At 44.2% G+C, this 15,721-nt stretch overlaps 1 protein-coding gene across 8 annotated transcripts in view; it reads left to right on the top strand.

Annotated features, from left to right (window-relative positions):
• The first annotated feature begins 240 nt into the window (after positions 1–240).
• Positions 241–15,721, top strand: part of GPAM (glycerol-3-phosphate acyltransferase, mitochondrial) — a 62,735-nt gene continuing 47,254 nt past the window's right edge. For 2 of the 8 annotated variants that reach the window (XM_072740018.1, XM_072740020.1), the window contains exon 1: positions 344–567. The gene's annotated coding sequence lies outside the window, so the exon portion shown is untranslated. Of the gene's footprint in view, positions 568–15,721 lie in introns of all 8 variants that reach the window. The other 6 variants (XM_072740017.1, XM_072740016.1, XM_025993555.2 and 3 more) reach the window with 6 other exon arrangements.

Raw genomic sequence — 15,721 nt, 5'->3', positions numbered from 1 at the left:
AGAGCTCTCTGGGCATCATGGAAGCATCCAGGCTGGGAGCTGAGTGCCCCCACGTGATTTCTCAGGATACTTAGCTGCAGCCCCTGGGTCGGGCTCCTCTACTGAGAATGAGGCTCCTGAGCTCAAAGCTTCACTCCCAAGTCAGAAAATCCCCACCAGCCAAAGCCAAGAAGACACCACTTACAGCATCATTAAATTATAACGAGGCCTGAAACTCACTCCCGAAGCCTGGGTCTGTTTGTCCTTGCGGTCGGAAGGAAGCAGGTGATTGGCTGGCCGAGCTCGGCCTAGCAGGCCTTATCTCTGGCTGGTTATTATTTGATTAAAGAGGCTTCCTCCTCCTGTGGTGTTTCAAAACTGTGCTGGGAGAGGTTTGCTGCTGCCTGGGGAGTTTTTCTGAGGTTACTCCCGAGCACCCAAAGTCCTTCGGTCTGCAGCCATACAGACACCCAGAGAAGCTACAGACAGGCAGAGGCTATTTTCTGATGAGTCTTCATCAGCTTTGCTAATCAGCTGGTTGAAAATAATCTCTCAAACACTACAGAGTCAAGGATACAGGTATTACAGGTAACTTTTTTTGCGGGGGGAGGTCTAATTTCCTAGAATGTCATGACATTTGAAATGGGGGGTAGGGTGGAGCTTTGGGGCCCAGAGTGGAAAGCAGGAGAGGCAGAGAAAGTGGAAAAAGAAAGTGCAAGAAAAAAAGACTCAGAATCTTGGAATTCTACAGAAAGGCAAAGCCAAGATGTGAGTTATTTGCAGCTGGAAAGACGTGTGAGCATGATTGCGACGTATCACTGGCATTTGAGTGTTTTGTTCCCTATGAAGTCCTTCCTGGAGGTCTGTCCCCTCCATTGGCATGTCTGTCATCGTCTCCCACTGATTCAGAACCCCAAAGTTCTGATAGGATTTGGGGCACCATATGAGGAATTCAGTTGCCTTAGCTTGAAACTTATCCGATCTGATTTGCAAATAGGACACGGCCTTTGAAGGTCCTGCTGGGTGACCCCAATCCTTGTGCTGTTGACCACAGAGAAAAGAGTGGGGCCGAGCACTGCATTTATGAGAATTTGTCTCCACTTTGTCAGAGATCTCTGTGTGAAGTACACTGTTCTCATCCCCACCAAGCTCCCAGCTCAGCAATGTTTTCTGCACTTGGGCTGGTTGGATGGAGGACAAGTCAGAGAACTTCCTCGCTACAGATGCAAACTGAGCTCCATGTGGTGGCGGCAGGGATTGAACCACTTGGAATGAGGACAGAACTGTCCTCTCTAATTGTGAGGTTTGGCTGGACACAGTCAAGAAGGGGAGGATATGATGCAAAATAAGAAAAAAATCATTTTATTTTAGCATTAAGTGGAAAAAGAGGCTTTTAGAGTAAGTTGGTATTAAAACTGGGTTTTCCCTCTGCATTTTTCTAATTTTTTTAAAAAAGATTTTATTTTATTTCAGAAAGAGCAGAATGTGAGAGAGCACGAGCAGGAGAGGGGGATGGTGCAGAGGGAGAGGGAGAAGCAGAATCCCTGCTGAGCAGGGAGCCTGATGCCAAACTCGATCCCAGGACCCTGAGATCATGACCTGACCTGAAGGGAGACCGACTGAACCACCCAGGCGCCCCTTCCTGTGCATTTAGATTACTGTGTTTCCTCCCTCTAGTCACAGCAGTTGTTTTAACTTCCAAATGTTGCCATCCAGGCTGTTCTAATTTTGAACTCTTTGTACCCGGGTTGTGCTTTGTTGGTCTCCGTGGGATGTAATCGTCACCTTGTCCTGCAAAGCTTCTCCACAGGGTGGTGGGAGGACCCTTCTTCTTGTTGGTGACTCTGTGGCCCCCAGGGAATTATCTCTGCTGGGGACACATTGGATTTCCTGAGACTCTTCAGAGCAATGGTCTGAGTTGCTGATCACAGTAAATCCTGCTTCCCCCTCATAATTTTAAGGGAAATAGCAAGAGGGAAGAAAAGCCCAGGGCAGCAGATGGTACCCCCGGGGCTGGATTCTTTCCTGCTCTCTTGGGAGAACTTCTTCCATTTACCATCGTCTGGGTCCTGCTCACCTCTCCGTCCTTCTCCCTCACCGTTCTCCATCCCTGTCCCGCCACACAGACGCTCGTTCTTCACACCCGCCCCCGCTCCCTGCTCTGGCCAAGTCAACATATTAGTTGTGTCTTTGAGTAAAGCCTCTTGCTCTGGAACTGGGTTAGGGCCCCTTGCACCTCATTGGACCCTAATTGTGTTGTCTTAAGATGTCTTGCGTCCTTATCCATTGGCTCCCCTACACTGGGAGCTCTGTGGAGCATGGGGTCTTGCTTCCAGCTGGGCCCCCAAGGCCTAGTGGCATGTGACACCCAGTAAACTCTTACTGGTAATAGCAGGTAACACGGATGGAGTGTTTTCTCCCTGTCTGGCCCTGTTCCAACTGCTTTACACTTATTAACTCAATCCTCACAAGTCTGTGAGGAGTGTCAGCCCATTTAATGGACAAGGGGGCTATATCAAGAAACAAGTTCAGCTAGGCAATGGTGGACTTCAGAGCCCATGTTTCCCCTTCTGTGCTGCCCGCCAATCTGGTGCTGAGTGAGTCCATGAAAACCCAATGAGTGATATCAGGGTAATGAGCAGAACACTAGGCAACTCTCCCATCTGCTCTGTTGACCTGTTTGCCCAGCTGAGCAGATTGCACATGAACCACAGCGCAGGTTGTGAGCAAGGCTTTGAGGACATGGTAGCTAAGTGGGCACAGACCCTGACCTGAGTGGGTTCTAATTTTAAGTTTTGTCCTCTCTGTCAGGATCTGCTTTCCCTCTCAGCCTCTTGCCTACCTTTGTAGCCAGGTTTAACCACTTATGAGCTCCAAATCAACAATTTGGTCCAGCCTTGAAGGAAGAACTTAAGGAAACGATCATTCACTGGATGCTCAGAGTTGATTAGGGGCTGTACTAAGGGCTCTCTCTGCCCGATCTCATTCATCGTCCTTCTAGGGGTGGGGGTGGGGGGCGGTTAGCATCATCCTGTATCTTAGAGGAACCAACTAAGGCTAAGAGAATTAACTTGCCCAAGCTGGTAAGTGTGAAAGTTGAGACTCCATTTCTGATGTATCTAGCCTCAAAGCCAGAACCCTCCCCACATACCAGGGGTTTCCACAAACACTTAGCTTTGGGCTCACTGCCATCTGGTGATGGGTCCCCTCTGAAATTCCTGTTGGGCAGATATTCCTGTTCCACTGTCTGCCTTCCCAGTTGCTGAGTGGGGCTCTCCTCACTGCTGTGTGTGGTCCTCCCCATCATCTTCCCTGCCTAGACCACAATCTAGCATGGGGCTTGACAAGGCCAGGGACTAATGGTTTGGGGGCATCTGGATCTAGAGCCTCATAGCCAAAAAAGCCTAAGCCAAGGCTCCCTGGCCTAAGGGAATCTACAAAGTCTGAAAACCTGTGTTAGAAGAGTCGTAAGCCATTAAAGGGCAGGGGGGCAGGATCATTCAGATCCACTGCTGAATTTTGCTTTTTTCCCCACTTGTTATTTACATTGTTTAAGCTCTAGTTTCTATCATCTGGAAATGGGTATAATACATCTCTCATGGGGTTACTTTGCGAATAGAGCTTCTGTTCTCCCTGAATGTGCATGTGTTCCTGCCATGTGTGAGACCCTGGGATATAATGGAGAATCAGGCAGAGGAAACTCCCTTCCCTTTAGAAGTTATAGTCGAATTGGAGGCAATAGGGATTTTTTAAAAAGTCACACAAATAACTAGGTCATTCTTGTTAGTGGTGAGAAAAAAGAACAAAGGACCTAATTTGGATGGAGGTGGAGAGCTAGACAGGAAAGACTTCTCTGATGAATCAATTGTATAGAAGCACCTAACATGTCCCCTGGACCAGAATGCAGTAGGTGCTCAGTATGTGTAACCCTGGCCAACCACCTGAAGCTCTCTGGGACTCAGAGGCTGTGAGTATAAAGTGTAGCATATGGACTGGATGATTCCCTTTTTTTTTTTTAAGATTTTATTTATTTATTCATGAGAGACAGAGAGAGAGAGAGAGACAGAGAGAGACAGAGACACAAGCAGAGGGAGAAGCAGGCTCCATGCAGGGAGCCCGATGTGGGATCCCGGGTCTCCAGGATCACGCCCTGGGCCAAAGGCAGGCGCTCAACCGCTCAGCCACCCAGGGATCCCCTGGACTGGATGATTACTAAGGCTGAGTTTCCAATCTCTGGTATTTAAAATTCCCTTGATCCACAGCAAGATAGAGTCAGAGTAAAGGAGAATCCCGTGACTTCCTGTCCAGTGCTCTTCTACCCAGTTGTCTCCATGGATGGAGAAAGTCTGAAGTCCAAAATCAAGGAAGCCAGGAGGAAGACTTGGGTGATTCTGTCTCCTGGAAGCCTCTTTCTCTAGCACCTCCTTCCACTCCCCAGCTGGAGCCCAGCATCCTCACTCCCCATCCTCGATCCTCCTAGACAGAAATCCCTAAGCCCCTTCCTAGGGACAGAAACAAGTTCTCCATGTCCTTGTCCTCCAGATTCCTACATGTCCAGCTTGAATGATTCACTGGCCTGAGGCAATCCTCTCTGGTGAAATTCCAAGCACAGGGCTGCAAGTTGAGGATTTGGGGATGTGCGCATCGTCTTCCTTGACTGCCCATGAGTGCTCCCAAGGCTACCCCCTCCCCCACCCACTCAGCCGCCCCCGCCCCCTCTGCCCCGGGAGCACCATGTTCCTTTTGCACTGCACACAGTGTCTTTTGTGAGCTCTCTGGCCAGGGATTTAGTGACAGCCCTTGTGAAGAGCTGGTTAGCATTTTTTCCAGACAAAGCCAGAAGCTCTGAGAGGTGATGGAAAGGCTAAGCTTGCCAAGCGAGATGAAAGGAAATGATTAGTTTCAGGCTCCTGAAAGAATGGTCTTCAATCCTCTCCCACCTTCCCCAAGGGGGATCCTGTCCCCTCGACCTCCAGGGGCATATCAACTCTCTACCTCCTCTTCCTTACCTGGGGCCTCACTCTTGCCTTCAGCTGCCCATTAGCCAATCCCTACCTACTGCTTGCTGGCCAGGATGCATAGTAAAGACCTCCCAGGGACATCAGAGTTTTAACCAATGACACCTAAGGGAGCAATGATGGCAGAGAGACAGGCTATAGGATTGAAACTTCACAGAACTGTCTTCACATGAAATCAGGGTTTGAAAACCTTTATTTGGTAGGAGAGTCAAAGAGGACTGGATGGATATTGAGAAAGGCACAAAAATGCTGTGCAGTAATACATCATGCCAAGAGCATTTCCAAAGAGACTTTGAATAGCAAGTTGAACCCTGAGGCAAATGCTCCCCAAAGGGTCATAAAAGGAAAGTGGCAGGATATTTGCAATGGAAAGCATACCCTCACCATTCAGTTCCCAGAACTTGAAGTCTTGCTAATCTTACAAGGTGAAGCTGGGTTCTCCAGTCATGAACAGAATTTCAGCTGTGTAATGGGGTTCTAAGTTAGCATGCCGAGCCAGTGCTAATGAAGATACTCCATCATTCCTGAGCTCTCAAGCAACAGGGGGCCAGGAGCCCTCTCCCCACCCCATCCCCTCCTAGCCTCATGCACTTGCTTAGTGAGCTTTACATTTGGCCTCCAACCCGCCCTACGGGCTTGGCAGGAAGTTTAGCTGAGGTTGGCTCTGTGCATTGAGAGCCTTGACCTGTTGCCAGAAATCAAGTTGGCTAAAAAAATCTACCCAAAACGAGTTTTAAGAGAAAGCAACATCCATTTCCCCATGAGCTGGACTTTCTCTGCAGGGAGGAGTGGTTGCTGTGGAACTTACCGTGGGGCTGCTTTGCTAACAATGCGGATGATGTTTGCTTTGTGTCGATTCCAAATTAAGAGTGCCTATGAGGAGCAAGGGCCTGGGAAAATGCAAAATCTTGGGACTGAAAGCTCTTCTTCAACTCGGCAATGGGAAAACCAAGGGCATCAAGCAGCAGGCAGGAGGCTGGTGGCTCCACACCCCAGCCCTGCTTCTGCCCAGGCAGCTCAGGGACACGGGAGAGTTGCTGAGCCTTCACTCAGCGGTCCCCTGGCAACTCCCTGGGGCAGTAGCAGTCTTAACCCCCATCGCACTCCCCTTGGGGCTCATTTTAATTATCTTGTGGGATGATGCTCAGGGTGAGCCTGTTGGGTAGGATGGAGGTGAGGCTCCCTATCCACTGCACTAGCCAGAAACAGCATGCATGGTTTAGATCATAGAAAATGTGCCCTCTAATCGCCAATCGTGAGGTCGTATAGGTTCATGAAGCAGGACTGCGTGTTCCTGGTGCTTCACCATTGCTCTTTCCAATGCCCTCTCCCTACACTGCCACCTCTGCCCCCCAACTAATTAGTTCCGTGACTCAGGCAACAAGGCACAGCCACTGCTCTTAAGGAACTCAAGCAGAGTGGATCGGTAATTAAACAAGCAGTTTAGGGGAGCATTACCACGTGTAGAGTGCCACCATAAAGCAGAGTGGCTTATTCTCAGGGCAACTTCTATCCTTCCACCTCTACTCCTCCCTCCTCCCCGTCCTTGCCCTGGAATGCCTCCTCTGTTCAATCTGGGTCTCAAACGTAATTTTTCTCCCAGCAACTCCAGTGGCTACTCCCTGTACCCACATTCCAAACTGCAGATGAGTACTGGTCTATGATGTTTTTCTAATCCATGGGCATTTAAGAGCTAAGGAGAAAGTAGCCAACCTTTAGTACTATGTATTTAGCTGGAGGAACTTCCCTTCCTTCTGAGAGTCTATCCCTCCTGTTTGTTGGGATGTCAAAACATTCTTTTTTTTTTTTATGAGATGATGGCATTTGTAGATTATCAATTTATGTTGTGTTTAATTTTAATGTTATGACCAAGAAGAATAAAAAAGTCCACATCCATTGTTTAGTGATAGCTAAACACCCATGATACTCAAGGTCTGGGAAGCACTGCCTAACAAACTGCTTGTCACCAAGGTTAAAACCTTCATCCAAACCCAAGTGGGAGCCCCTGGGGTATCTTTCTTAATGTCTGTTTCTCAGTCTGTAGCAGACTGGTGGAGCTGATGTATTCAAATTCTACCCACCTCCCAAAGACACTTAGCTGGCCGTGGAGGCCAAATCTTTAAATAGACACTGCTGTTTTCTTGGCATCTCAAGCTGCTGTATGTTTAATACCTTGAGTATCCAATTTCTGGGCCAAACTCATGAAAATCTAAAGGGGAATTATCTGTCTCAGAAAGTAGTTGCAATGGAAATAAAAGCGATTCGTACTCAGCGTTATCAGGATGTTTAATTTTTCATTGAAATTGCAAGATAAAAGTTGATCTTCAGAGTTGTGTTAACCCAGATCTCCATCTCCCACTGAGATGCAGCTTAGAAACTGCTGGAAAAGATGCCCGTACCTTGGCCTGGAATAGCCTTTTAGGGGGTTTCCATCCACCTGCTGAGGTTAGGAAATCTTGGGGTCAAAGGATCTCATCTAGTTAAATTAAATCCCATACTGCATTTGGTTATCCCACCTTTTAGATATGGTAGAGGGCATCAGAAGTCCCCAAGAAGCTTGACGGATCGAAGAAAATGCCCATCAGGCAAGCCAAATCTCAATACTATATGTGGTAAAGTCCAAGTTCTTGGGCTATAGTTGAATGTTTCTGTGTTGAAGGTTATTTGAGGGGCACCTGGGTGGTACAGCCAGTTGGACAACAACTCTTGGTTTTGGCTCAGCTCATAATCTCAGGGTTGTGAGATTGAGCCCCATGTTGGGCTCTGCTGAACACCAAGTCTCCTTGAGATTCTCTCTCCCTCTTCCTCTACCCCTTCTGCTTGTGCTCTCTCTCTCTCTAAAATAAATAAATAAATCTTTTAAAATGGGTTATTTAAAATAAATGATTCATGCTAGGTTTAGATAATTTAGCGGTAAGGAAGATTTTCCTTTACCATTCCGCAATGTTGGTTTTGGTCTGTGATGGCCAATACAAAAGGAGACTCTCATGCTTGGACTGAGTGTTTCTTGAGGTCAAGGATGTACCTTGTGCATGATATTGGTGAACACACTATTCTTCCTATCTCTCTTCTAGGACCTAACCCATCTCTTGGCATGTAAGATGCCAAAAAATTATTGCTGGTAATAACAATAATGCAAATAACTAGTATCTTTTGGAGAGAATCAGTTTCTGGCAATTTCTACCTTGACATGATACCACCACTTAATCATTCATATTTTAACTTGCCTATTTAATTATTAGAAGAAAATTATTTTTTAAAGATTTTGTTTATTCATGAGAGACCAGAGAAAGAGAGAGGCTGAGACACAGGCAGAGGGAGAAGCGGGCTCCATGCAGGGAGCCTGATGTGGGACTCGATCCTGGGTCTCCAGGATCACACCCTGGGCTGAAGGCCGCACTAAACCACTGAGCCACCGGGGCTGCCCCTAGAAGAAAATTCTTTCCTTGACTTGATAATTATGTTTTGGTTTGCAACACTAAGAAAAAGAAAAAGTGGGGGTGTGCAACTGGTAGGCAACAAAGGCTTCTAGTGAGCACTCTGTGTTCCAAGCGTTGGTCCCTAGTTTTCTGGAATCTGCCCTGGCTGCTTATTCAGGGTATGATCCAGACTGGGGGGCAATAGGCTTGGTCCACTTGAACTTACATAATTGTATTTGGTTTGCCTGGGCTATTTGGCCAGCACATTCTTTTCCACTGAACTCATCCCTCTTGTAGCAGGCAGCCTCTGGCTGGTCAGCAGCTTGAGGTCTGGCAAGAACAATGTAGAAAGCTTAAGCATGTTTCTCATCACAGATTTGCCATCAATCAATTATATGGTCCTTGGCAAGTCATCTATCTGTCACGGTCATGGTTTCTTCATCTGTAAAATATGCTGGAATAGATCAGGATTTCCCACCTTGGCACTATTGACATTATGGGCCAGATAATTTTTTTGTTGTGGGGCTGGCTGTCCTGTGCATTGTAGGATGCTTAGCAGCAAACTGGCTTCTACCCACTGGGTGCCAGTAGTATTCTTCTCCTGTTTTGTAACAACTGAAAGTATCTGAAGACATTTCCAAATGTCTCCCTGGGGGCAAAATCATCCCCAGTTGAGAACTATTGGATCAGATTATACTTATCTCAGTTTGAGAAACCACACTGAGTTGTTAATCCATCCTGTTTTATTGAACACCTACTATATACTAGGCACTATATTAGGTTTTGTAGCCTAAATATTTTTTACAGACACTCCATAAAGTAAGTGCTACTACTTCATGAAAATCTGAGTAAGAGCTAGAATGGTGTCTACGCAGGCATTGAGATAGAATAAAAAAAGAGAGAATCTCTCTTTGTATTCTTACTAACCTCATCTATAAAACATCAACCTTGCACACTGTTGTCAAGACCTAATGCTTACTGTATATAAAAGGCCTTAGATCATAATAGACATTCAATAATTAAGCTCATTCTCTTTTCTTCCCCACCCCTGAGAGAATCAGATCTGCCTGAATTGTTAACTTCATCAGCCTTGCTCTGCCATCTCTAAGAATCTACCCTTCTTATACCACATGGCCGCTCCCTGATTCCTGGTCAGGCCAATACTGATATGTCTTCTTAAAAATCTCCAACTGTCCCTCTGCCTTTCTCTTTCTCTGTCTGTCATGAAAAATAATTAAAATCTTTAAGAAAAAAAAAACTCCAACTGTTTGTTTAAAGGAGAGCCCCCCATCCCAATCTCTTCTATTACCAGATTGTTTATTTGGTCCATTTTGAAAGAGTTGCCTTCCTCTAGCGAAGATTTGCCTCTCTCTAGCGAAGATGTGCAGAGGCCATTGTTTCATGTTCGCTTCTGCATGGTGACAATAAGGAACTGAGGAAGGGGGAGCTCATGCTCTGTGACTTCTCAGCATTGCTTTTCCTCTCCTGTCAGATTCTGACCAGGGGCTAGGGCAACATGAAGAAAATGAAGTTCTTGGGGGAAAAAAATAGGTTCAGGCTCAAATCCCAGCTCTGTCACTTATTCTTTGTCTCACTTTGGGACATTTATGTTACTACTCTGAACCTCAGCTGTTGTATCTGAGAAGTCTGCAATCACTAGGGTCTCTCTGAGAATGAAATGTTAGAATACATGGATGAAATGAATGAATGAAATGTTAGAATATATAGTGCAATCCTAGTAAATATTAAGTGCTCAATAGAAATCCACTTTTATTAATACCTATCGACCTAAATAATAACTATAAACAATAATAAATATGACAGGTATTAGATAACAAAAAGATGGACTAGACTGGGTGAAAAGATATGTATGAGATTGACTTGTTCTGTTGGTAATGAGAAAACAGGCTCAGACAGGGGAAGGGAAAGGAAGGGTGCCCAGGTTAATGGCAGAGCTGGGGCAGATCTTGCATCTGTAGGTTCTCCTTCACATGCTGAGTCTTCCATGCTAGGGCTGCTTTCCTGTGTTAAAGAAACAAAATATTCAATGACACTTGTAAACATGGTATGGCAGATGCTTTAGGACTCTCACCAGAGCACAGGGACCACCATGATGGGGTTTTTACAGTGGGGAACAGAGATTGGACTCAACTCCACATACAGCCTGGGCAAGGAGCAGGGTAGCAGTGAGCAGATGGAAAAGTACTAAGAGGAAACAGTAAGGTTGGGGTGGGGGTGGGGGGACTCTGGCTAAACTGACCTAACAGGATTCTTCACTGAAGATAGGCTGGGGTGGTCAGACAACACCTGTGGGATGGTGGAGGCCGAGGAGCCTGATCAGATATGGGAGGTTGGGGACCTGGTGAAACTGATTTAGCAGCGTTCTCACTAAAACTGGATTTTACAAAGAGGTGCACCGATGGGCTTAGGAGAAGATTCAGGAGAACTAACTAAAGTTTGAATTTTTGTCACTTGCCCAAACATTTAAAGCCCAAGTTTGGAAAAGTGTATACAAATTGAGGAAAATGTGCCTATTGGTTTAAGTACCACGTGCTGTTTCCACAGGCACTCTTTCTTCAGGGTAAGAGAGAAATGAATATTTGTCTAATGGGTTTCTGATGACCTAGGATTTCCTGAGAGAAAAGCTGAGCAGGAGAGGAGGCCTAGCCCCCCAGGGCACCCCAGCCACACTAGCCTGTCCTGATGCACAGCCAAGCGCTATAAAAACGACTGCCTTTGTCCTTCTACCTCCCACCTTCTCAAAGCTCAGCCCTTACCGTCTAGCCCAGGCCCAAGGGACTGGTGAGTTGATCTTTTGCTTTAATGCTGATATTCAGTCTCAAGAGCTCCTATGAATGGCCATAAGCACAAATAGTGTGCCCCTTCCCAATGGGCTGGCTCAGAGCTGTGATTCATATCGAATCTTTCATCTCTTGCCAATAACTCATAAGCTTGCTTGAGAAGGAAAGACCGAAGGTTTTAGGCTCGCTATTGAAAGAGGAAGAATTTTAAGAGTGGCTTGCTACACTTGGTCCTTCAATGTTGACTCTTTGGAGCTTGCTTGCAATGGGAGGTTATGTGGTTCTGTTCAGATGCTGGCATCACGTATACTTCCCATGATGCGAAATCAGGTGTAATTACACTGTGAATGGAACCTTGGTAAAAATGGAATAGCTTAATTGAATTAAACTCTACTGTATCGCCATAATTCAGTCAAGAAGTTGAATCAGTAGAGTCCTGTTTCCTACCAGGACTCTGTCTTCTATTCCACCTTTTTTATTCTTTTAACTAAGTTAAAACTTAACTGAAAATGGCCGTCTTTCTTATCTGAAAGGGGCTCACCATGTACAGAGCACATATTTTAATTTTTTCTTTTATTCCCCTCTTTTGTTTAACCCCCTTCTGCCATAGCATATATCAAATAATGATTTAAAGAACAGGTCTGAGACTATGGCCCTTGGGCCAAATCCTGTCTACCACTTGTTTTGTAAATAAAGTTTTATGGGCACACAGAGCATCCATTTGTTTATGTATGGTCTATGCCTGTTCTCATACTGCTTCAGAGTCGCATAGTTGTGACAAGGACCATATAGCCCCCAAAGGTTTAAATGTTTACTGGCTGGCCCTTTATAGAAAAAGTGTGCTGACTCCTGATTTAGTGTATGTGTTGGAGTCAAACATGCCTAAATTCAAATCAGATCTTGGTTACTTGCTAGCTTGTAACAAGCTAGCTTTGACATTGGAAAAGCGGCATGACCTCTCTGAAACCTAATCTGTACCATGGGGATAATAGAGAAATACCTACCTTGGAGGGTTGGTGTGAGAATTCAGTGAGATAGTATTTGTAAAAACTACAACCCTGTGCCTGGCACAGAGCAAATGCTAATCCTATGCATTCATTCCTTTAGCTCACAAATGTATATCTAGTGGTTTCTCTGTGTTAAGCTGGCAGGACGGGAGAGAGGGGGTGGCCATGACAGTGATTGACATAGAAGCTCCCTGCTCTCATTATGCTTACATTCTAACAGGGAAGATGGGCAATATAAAGACAACAAATCACAGATTGTTATCAGATAGTGACACGTGCTATAAATAAAATAAAATAGGATAGCACAGAAGAAAGTGATGAGGCAGGGAACAGGAAGTTGCTAAATAAGCTAAGACCTAAACATAAGACTGAGTCATGTGCATATCCAGAAAAGGAATGTTCCTAACAGCAGAGACAAATAAGAAATCCCTGAGCCAAGGATGAGCTTGGGATGGTTCAAGAAGAGGGGTGGCCTTGGGGACTGGAGCTGTGATGGAGAGGAGGATGGCAGATGTCCATAGTGGTAACAGCATGTCAACACTTTTGGGCCTTGGGAAGATTTTAGAGGCAGAGGTGCAATCTGAGACCATAATGGAGCAGAAATGAGGTCCTTGGCCTCTTTCTCTGACCTTTGTTGTAAATATATTATTCTTCCTCTTTGGTCTCTGGCATTTGTCACTGTTGGAAACTGGAGATGAGGAGGGGCCTAGGGAGCCCAGGTCAAAGTGGAAGCTTTTGGTTGTGGCAAGCCCATCCCACCACCTGGCTGATCCTCACTTGGGCTTTTCTCCTTACAGTACCCCTGACTCACCCAAAAGATCTTTTGGCTGATGCCATTACCTCTTTGAAATCTTTCTTATCAGGAGCCTTTAATGCTTCTCCAGGCAGAGCACTTAAGGTGAAAACCAGTTAATGTAATCTTAAAACACTCTAATAAATTTCCAGCAACATAAGACCACCAGATAATCATTTTGTCCCTAGGGTCTCTCAGAATTCACAGCCCAGTTCTCATAATTAGCATTTCTTTTGTGTCTGAATCATTGAACAGGCGTGAAGAGCCCCAGTGATAATATTTTGCCTGTTGGAGGTTTTAAAGAAAGCCATAGATATAATCAGTTACTCAAACTGCCTCTAGAGTTGCTAATAATAACAGCCACGCAGTTTCAAAGCCCTGCTGCATACTTAGCTTACTTAAATTCAAAGTCTACCTTTAGTTTTAGTCTACCTTTATCCATTTTGGAAGAGTCCTCCTCTTCTTCATTCTTCTTCTTCATCTTCTTCATCATCAGCAAAATCCTTTATTGGAAAGTACTTGCCTGGCTAATAGTAATTAATACTTCCTTTACAATGTGCAAATGTGTATTTCTGTCTCATCTTGCTTTAGACATTGTTAAAAGAACAAGATCCCAAATGCGGCTGTCTTCCAAGCCATGCTTTCAAACACTGCTTCTTAATCTGGGGTCCATGAAAGACCTCTGGGGGGTGATGAACCTCCTGAAACCAAATGCACACTTTTACATGTACTTTTTCCCCCCTCAGTCTAGAGTTTCATCAGATTCTCAAAGTGTTCCCTTGACTCCAAGAAATTAGGAACTACTGCTTTCAAGATTTTAGTGACATAATCCATAGTGTAGTCATTGAAGGAAAACTCTATTTGTAATTGGAAAAGAGAGGCTGTTGGGGTTGGAGTTGGGGAAGCCTGGGATTCTGAACTACCACACTGATTGATTATGAACCTGGATCAAATGAAGCCTCTCCTGGACTAGATGTTTCCCAAGAAACTCTTATGATAATTGCAAACATTATATTTTGCTTGCTGTACACCAGACACTGTCCATCAATGCCTTACATATTTTAACTCTTAATCTTCACAACTCCCATATAAAGCAGATACTATTACTAGTTTTGTTGTATAGATGAGGAAAATGAGACATGGAGAGATTAAAACCATAGATTTAGTTTGTATTTAATATTCCAAGATACTTCATGGTTCTGGGTAATGTAGTTTGTCAAGCTGTAGTTAGTAGTTGAGAATAATTACCATTTCAGACGTGTCTTAATGGTAGTCATGTTGTAATCTTCAAGCACATGCCTAATTAATAATAGGATTCCTGTAGGTGCCACTTCTGGTTTTGTGAATAAGAACAGATTGCAGGTCATGTGCAGAGGAGAGGCAGCTACTACTCTTTTAATTAGGATTTGTCTAAGCATCACTGTGTTTATAAAATGGGGTTACTAACTATATAGATAATTTTATTGTTATTATCACTACTAAAAAATTCAGGTCATGTACCTAAGGCATGTCATGACCCTATAGAACTTTAAGTTGACTAAGCCTTATCTCTGGGAGGTTAAAATTTCATTCATTCCAGGATTTGATTAATTTATGGGGCTTTAGATATAATTCATCTGTTACCTAGATTATATTTTTCAACAATTAATGATCAGGCGACCTAGAATTTATGGACTACCTTCTAAAAACATTATTTATTATTAAGCTAGAGAAAACCAACATTTTGAATATTAAGGGTTTGTTTAAACCCTTCTGTGGCCTATAGTGGTTCCTAGCAATTCTATAATTCATGGATGCATGCTAAATCTACATATGTGTGCCAGTGATTTATGGAGGTAAAGTAGAAACCCTGGACCAGAACCAACAGCCTTTGGAAAAAGTAACTATAAAATAATTTGATAAAGGGGAAAGCTGTTTATCCATATTCTAACAGAATTGGAGGTACAGAGGAATGGGTGAGGTGTAAGTCACCCTGAATGAAGGGTCAAACTCATTGACCTGTGCAATCATCGGTATAACCAAATGGGGCTACCAGAGGGATTGTACCTTGTGACTCTGGATTATGGAAAGCCTATTAAACAATGTCTTACTTTCATGTTGGAGATCATCCTTGTAATCCATTTCAAATATTTTATGGAATAATATGATGACTACCATCAGGAAAGATTTGGTAAAAATCACGGCTAATCATTAATACTATGCTTGTTCCAGTTTTGCTTTATATCAGGTAATTTAGAAAATTGAAAACTGTGTTGATAACAATCTTTGTAAATCTTTCATTTGGGGAAATCTGTAAGTTAAAAGCTAAAGACAGTTTAAGGAGTATGTTTAGAACATCCAAGAGAATACATTTTCTAAAAGAAAATCTTGGAGCTTCTATATCTCCAAAAGTAATAAGTCTAGATGTCTTTAATAGTATTCTAAAACTTACTTTGATCTCATTAGAATTCAGTGTAGTTCTGCTTCTTTTTGTCCTCTTCATGAAAACTTTTTACAAAAGTTTTAAAAAACTTTTAGACAAAAACTGATTCTAAGGAGGAAATAAAAGTAAGTCTATCTCCAGCCACGTCTAGCTATCAAGTATTTTCAAATTCCTTCCTTCAAGTGTCCTGGGCACATGTGTGTTTGCCTCCCAGCCTCTGCTTTGCCTTGTTCTCAATTGCAGATACTCATCCATGGAAGACCATCACCCATTGTGTTACTG

Source organism: Vulpes vulpes, chromosome 15, assembly GCF_048418805.1.
Source record: "Vulpes vulpes isolate BD-2025 chromosome 15, VulVul3, whole genome shotgun sequence".
In the NCBI taxonomy this organism is placed as follows: domain Eukaryota; kingdom Metazoa; phylum Chordata; class Mammalia; order Carnivora; family Canidae; genus Vulpes; species Vulpes vulpes.
Note: the sequence above shows the minus strand (reverse complement) of the source record. Positions and strands in the feature narration are given on the sequence as shown.